Raw genomic sequence first — 6,978 nt, forward strand, 5'->3', positions numbered from 1 at the left:
GAATGTAATCCAGCATAGGAAATGAAATAATATGAAATTTAATAGCTGGAAAAAAGACAGAGTCTCTTGTGCACTTAAGGCTATAGAGTGAAATGAGTATCAGCAAAGCACATTGGTGGTGTTTTAAAGCTAGAGTGATTTGCAACAAAGTGGTAATTGACAATTTTTGTTAAAGCTAGATCTCAGCAAATACAATTTTCTTTAGGTAAATGGCAATTTAAAGAGTGTTTCAGACTGTGCTTTGGAATGTTTTCCTCATGTAGGAATATTTGAGCAGAGAGATGTGTTTTTAAGTTGTATAAAAAAACCCACAGAGCATAGGTACTGTGCAACTTTGAGCAAATGTTCTTTCTGTTTCCTACTTCGGTATGGGAAGCTGCTGTTTAGTAGAACACACAGAGTGTTGCTATGAAGATTGTAGTCAATGAAGATTGTAGTTTAAGGCACAACAGATCTTACGAGGAGTAAGGAAGAGATTTCTTCCCCCCCCACCCCCCAGCTTCCAAAATAATAGTTACCCTGAATCGATGCCCCATCGTTGGAAATATTGAAGGTTAGGTTGGACGCAGGACTTTAAGCAACCTGATTTTTCCATATACTAATTGTAATTATGACTTTTTGAGAAATCCTGTGAGTAACATAGGGCACAAGATGTAAGAGGCTTCATCTGCCAGTGGCATCTGTCATTTCAAACTTGGCACTATGCATTTGATTTTTATAAAGCTACTTTTATTCGCTACTTCAAAATTTCAAACAAGCTGTGGTTTGTAATTAGGTTGGCTCAGTATTCCTACCCCAGTTTTAAAGCAGGGCAGTTGTAAGACACATCAATGTAGCTACATACAAAATAGAGTAGACTTGTTCATTAGTCCTTGTAATGTAATTACGACAGTGGGCAATCTTGAGGTGTTTGACCTGTTTCCCAAGTTCTGTTTGCTCATTAAAGGACGCAGAGCTGAAATAAAGGATGTTGCTAATCAATAAAAGCAAGCAAGGTGCAATTTTGTGACAAGTAAATCAGTGTGAACATTTTTATCACAAATCCAGAAGGGGATTTGAACACTCAAATAGAGTTCATATTTCAATATAAGTGGCTGCCCATGTTAGATTCATCCCTAGTATGGATGTTTATCCTAAAAAATAATGAGACCTGTAATGGCATTAATGGCACTCCAACTGTTTAATTTCATTTGTTCTGCTTAATGAAACCTGTTCTGCGGAATTAAGAAAATTTAAGTAATCTTTCTTACTTTGCTACTTGCTTTGTTGTTGCAGATAGAATGCCAAAAAGTCTGTATTCAGGATAGGATCATTTTAACACTTTTTGGTAATGTGGAGGATATAAATTCTGTTCGTAGATTAAGGATGTTCTGTAACTCAGTATCTTCTGATGGCACACCACAGTGCCTCGTATCAAAGCTCAGAAATCTGTCTGGTAAAGAAATCTAACCATATGCCACTTGGTCTTCCAGTAAAAGATCAATATTTAAGGAATTTGTTTTAAAAGCATATGAGGATTTGAGGGAAACTAATGCAATATGCTGAAGACTTAGACTAAAAACTATCTGTCTGCCAGGAAGTGTCAGTGCTGGCAAAGACGACACAAATCTGTGTGGTGATGTTAGTGGATGTTGGCTGCTGTTACAACACTTTATTAGTAGCGTAAGATGTGTCTACTAATCATATATAGAAAATACAACTATTACAAATGGACAAATACCTTTTATTTCAACAGTGACAATGTTTATTTTCCTCTCTGCAGCAGAACAAAGCTTCTGTTTCTTACTCAAAAAAAAGAGTGCAAGAAGAATCGGGGTTAACATTTTCAAAGTTGTAGTGAAACAATGTGAAGAAAATCTTCAGGGGGAAAAAAATGGCAAAAATTTTCAATGTGACTGAAAATTAGAAGGTTTTTCTTTCTTTGCAGACTTTAAAGATTCTCTGTAAATGAAACATAAAAGCTAGTCCTAAACAAAATCTTGAAGCCTTTCCTTGCTCTGCTGTGGAGCGAAAACACTCTTATTCTCCTGATTTGTTTTATGAGCTCAAACTGTAAAATCTTAATCTGAAAGTTGGGTTTTTCAGTGCAAATTGTTTGATTTTTTTTTTTAAAAAAGGCACCACATTTTCTGTGCTCTCCTCCCTCTTCTTCCCGTAATGAATTATAGTCTTGCAACCGCAAAGCACTTGAACATAGGCTCAACTTTAATCATGGCCATAGTAATTTTCTCAAGAATGCTTGTAAATATGTTTGGGTTAGAAATTCTGTGCACATCTGTAACTCTCTTCATAGAAAATAAAATGGGTTTATTTTTTTCACTTTATTGTGGGTTTTAAATATAACTCTCAACCCATAGTTGAAGGCAATAATTAGAATAGATAATCTAAACAGATATTCTGGGTTCTTTTATAAAATTACTAACAGACTATTAATTTTCCCTTTTTTCTCTTGAAGGATTTTATCAAGAAAAGCCCAACATCAAATGTTTAGGTTTTTGTCCTTTGTACAGTCTCAACATTTGCTTAATGCCGGTTTCTTCCTCAGGGGAGTTCAGAATGTGCTAAAAATAGGACAAGATTGTCTGACTTTGATTTAATATAAAACCTGAATATATAAATAATTTGCTTTCACTTTGCTAGTATATTCATTTATCATTGCTATTAGTCCTTTCCATAAAGAGGTAATAGAAGAAAAAAGAATCCATGGAGACATTTCATGGTGTGGAAAAATGAGAAGAGATGGAACAATTACACTTTTGTATTTTAAGATGCAATTAAACATGTAACGTGGTAGAGATACATAAATCAATTAATTTAAAGTATAATTGAAAAAATTCATTCTTAATTAGCACATGCTGATTTAATGGAACTCATGCTTTACAGTACCAAAGTAAAATGTTTAACAGTGAGAAAAATTCTGCCACTGTTCTTCTTTTGCTCCGCAGTGGTGGTCTGTGATAGCAGAGGCAAACCCCAGTAATACATGGACTCTGCATAATTTTGTAGTACATCAAAAAATACTTGTGTATTTTGTTAATTATTTTGGTAATAATGTACCACCAAAATTATACTGAAAATTAGTAATGTGTGTGGAAGAGCCTTCAGGTTTTGTCTGATAGCCTGACTGTCTTGTTTGTGGACATGGCTTCAAAACAACTACAAAACTATAAATGACTAAATACCAAGGTGTTTGAGTTTGATCAACCTAGAGTTTAATTTTTGATGCTGTCTAATAATTTAATTGCCTTGCTACAGAGACAAATTATTACTCTTTTTTACATACTAAAACTTTCTTCAATGTTGTAGCAATTACCTGTTGCTTGAGAGCATTTTTATTTTTGAATGGAATGCAAATAACGGGACATCTTCAGGGATGTGGTAGATGCTTCTCTACTGCAGTTGTTCTATCAGAACAAAGTTACTCATGCTTAAAGTCACTTGGAGTTTTGAGATAAAGTCATCAGGTTCATCACTGCTGTAGGTATCAGTATGGGATGTCATAGCCTGACTTTCAGATATACTGCCTAGAAAAATGAAGGTTACATTTTCTGCTTGGGTTTTTCCCCCATTATGCTTCAGAGTTGCTTTCTCTTGAACTATGGAAAGTTCTGTTTGACTCTGATTTATTGCCCAACTGCTGAGCTATCCAAAGGTATTTTCAAAGATTTCCAGCCCAGCTTTCATACTGTAAATTTCAAAGTAAAGGTATGTGTGTAAGCAGAATGCATCTTACGTGCAAGCCCCAATTAGTGACTCTTCTGGAAGAGCTTCCCATAGTCTTCTGCCTCCCCGCCGAGGTATGGCAGAGCTCAGTACTCTCTGGGAGAGCACAGTGCCTGGGCAACCTACAGGCGTGAACCTCTGCCTTTTTCCTTCATGCTATTCCTGTGGCTTACAGAATTAAAAGGAGATTTTTATTGGAGAAGTCTTTTCTGAAGGAGATCATATATAAAAATACATGTTGACATGCATTGTGCGTGGTACCCCACAAATCATTTACAAATTAGCTCCCAGTGCAGCTTCTGGGAAACGTCAGCTTCTTCGGCCGTTGCTTCCAAGAGCTTCGTCGCAGTTGTTCATTGCAGCTGGTCCTCATTTGTAGCATCCCTCAGAACAGTCATTGCAAATGTTTCTTAAAAGTCCAAAAAAATGGGTCTTCCTTTCCTTATGGCCTACAGGGATGCCCTAGAGGGCAATGAAGGAACAGTTGTTTTCTTCAGGAAGACCTGCCTGGCCTAATTAGCTGGAAAAAAAGGGTGATTATAGTCACCAAAAAAAGATGACCGAGTCTTCTCACTGGGATAAATTTTATGAAGTTACACACGTGTATCACTTCTTGCCTGTGAGACCATGAGTACTGCAAGGAACATTTTAGGCAGAAGCAACTGAAGCAAAATACAGCCTGGTGCTTTTCCAGGTGACTGACCATGAGGCTGACAGCTAACCTTCTTTAGAAAATCAGTTACCTACATGTATTTTCATCCTAAGGGAACTTTTTATATGAATCTTTCATGAAGATTGCACATCAAGTTCCTAAGAATTCTGAATACTATCACACAATACGGGTTCCTATCACAGTCTTAAACCCTGCACTACAAACTGTATTAAAATTAACTTGCAACCTATCAATTTACAGGGCATCATCCTTTTTTCATCTCAATGAAATTCTGTTGCCTGCTGGCCTGTCCCTTGCTGAAGGAGGAAGGAGTGGTATCTCCTTAGGAAGATAAAAGTTACACACCAAGTTCCGTGAGAGAACAAGGCTTTGTTGTAAGGCATCAGCCCTCCTTCGGAGCACACCTGTGGCAGCAGTGGGTGGAACCAAACGTTGTAAGCAGGTGGAATTTGCCGAACAGTGACTAGAGCTCAGGAGGAATAAAGCTGAATGTTCAGAATCATTTGGGTACAGTCAGGCAGAGCTCAATAAAGAGGGCAGTGCTGGGCTTGGAAAGTTGGGCTTCTCTTTTGGGAGGGTGTGTGGATCTACTGATACACGACCTTCTGTCTGCGCTTCCCTCAGCTGCTGCAATGGGGACCATCTCTACCGTGGCCAAGATTGTGGGTTTTGAGCGGCATATTCCCAGCTGGAATGGCCCCTGTTTAGCTGCCTTTTCAATTTTGAATGGCTCAGTTGAATTGTTCTTTTCCAAAGTTTCTAATACTTTTACAGCCTTCTTTAAAGACTTTGAGAGGTGGCAGATGAAAACGGGTATCTTTCTTTCTGCTGAATTCTTTCATCAGTGATTCAAAGAGAAAAAGCCTTCCTCAAGAAAATCACCGAGGTCCACATCAACACTCTTGTGGATGAACAAGCACCACAGATTTCTCACATTGTGGCTTAGGAAGCTGTTCTGTTCATTTCTGGTTTGCGTTGGTTATCTTGCTCCCACACTTTCCAAAAAGACCCAGTTTATCATATCTGCCTTGAAGGTTTGGGAAACCCTCCTATGGAGACTCTCTGACACAAAGGGTCCTAAACTGAAGATTTATAATGTGGACAAATGTTTTTCTTATTAATCGAACTGAATCCAAGGTCTTGAACTTGCAAATAGACTGTATTTAACCTACTTTCAAGTGGGCAGCAGATGTGAAATACTGCACGTGTACGGATCCATCAATAATTCAGGCACTGTTGCTTGTTGCATAAATATTTAGGTATGCAAAGTGCAGGAAGCACACGGACATGGAGTTCTGAGCTTTCATCCCCTTGACACATGCAGGGCAAATATGCCAGATGACAATATCAGGTAAAGCAGTGGCTCTGTCTTGAACTCCACTGTTGTAAAGTTAAATTTCAAGATTTAACCAAAATCAGTATCAGTAAGACGGTACATTTGTCTGCCACAAAGATCGTTATCCTGTCTCTTAGACCTGTCCTTGATAAAGAAAGTGTAAAAAATTAGATCATCCCCAAGTCAGTGAAAGGCATTAATCCTCATGGGGTATTAGAAGGTTTCACTGTCGGTAAATAGTGGTTAAATTCCAAAGCCTTCTAGTTTAGTATCTCAGTGAATATGTTTTAGTGAGTTTTCTGTGAAAAGTTGATGCTAAGTACGTATGCATAAATCATAAACAGTATTAATCTTTGTTTTAAAAGTATGGCACTGTACATGTTCATGTTGAGATCTTATCACTGCATTGCAGAATGTATGATGGAGATAAAATTTGTATGCTAGAAAAGAATGAATCTTTTTTCATGAAATTAATACCAACCTTCATCCAAACGTTGGTCTGCTGGTCTTGTGCCTATGGCAATGGAACAGGTTCAGCTCTCAGCTGTGCTGCAGGCTTCCCTTGTGGCCATAGACAAGTCATTAATTTCCCTGGTCTGAATTAATTGCTGGTATAAATCCATTGTAGTAGGAAGTTCAACGGGAATTAATCTGACCTTCTGTGCTTCCAAAACTCATTATGAAATAATAATATTTTCCTGTATCGCCAAGGACTTTTTTTTTTTTTTCTTTCTAGTTGTTTTGATACCAGAGTGTTAGGAAATTTTCTTGAATTACCACTTGCAGATAATCTGTAAGGTAATCAAATTGACTCTGGGAAATTCTTTTGCCTTTAGCTGTGTATTTGCAACCAAGTTTCATCCTACTTTTCATCTGTTTTCTCCATATGCAACATCCAGAATTTATCTTTTCTTGGAGAAATAGCATATATTGAGTTTATAAACTTTCTAGTCAATTGAATAAATTCAAAGAGAATTCATACAAATTTGCTATAAAACAGTGTTGTGCTGTTCTGTGAAATAGCACTAAAGGAATAAACTACTGCTGTCTTTCATGCAGCGATGTTTATTTGCCAAGTGAAGGGGTTTTTAGCCTATGAAATCTGTAACAGATGTTTTAAACTCTATCTTTACAGTTTTAATGTATTTTAGGTAAATGTGGAGGATGTATGGTATTAATACATCAAAATATTGTTTACAAATCAGCAAATTTGTACAATTTTCTTAAGGCCATATTCTGGTTTGCA

General features: G+C 37.1%; 1 protein-coding gene across 2 annotated transcripts in view; it reads left to right on the plus strand.

Moving 5' to 3' along the window:
- The window catches only part of CNTN3 (contactin 3), a 107,398-nt gene that overhangs the window by 69,817 nt on the left and 30,603 nt on the right, over window positions 1-6,978 (plus strand). The window lies entirely within an intron of this gene.

Source organism: Falco biarmicus, chromosome 4 (assembly GCF_023638135.1).
Source record: "Falco biarmicus isolate bFalBia1 chromosome 4, bFalBia1.pri, whole genome shotgun sequence".
Classification (NCBI taxonomy): Eukaryota; Metazoa; Chordata; class Aves; order Falconiformes; family Falconidae; genus Falco; species Falco biarmicus.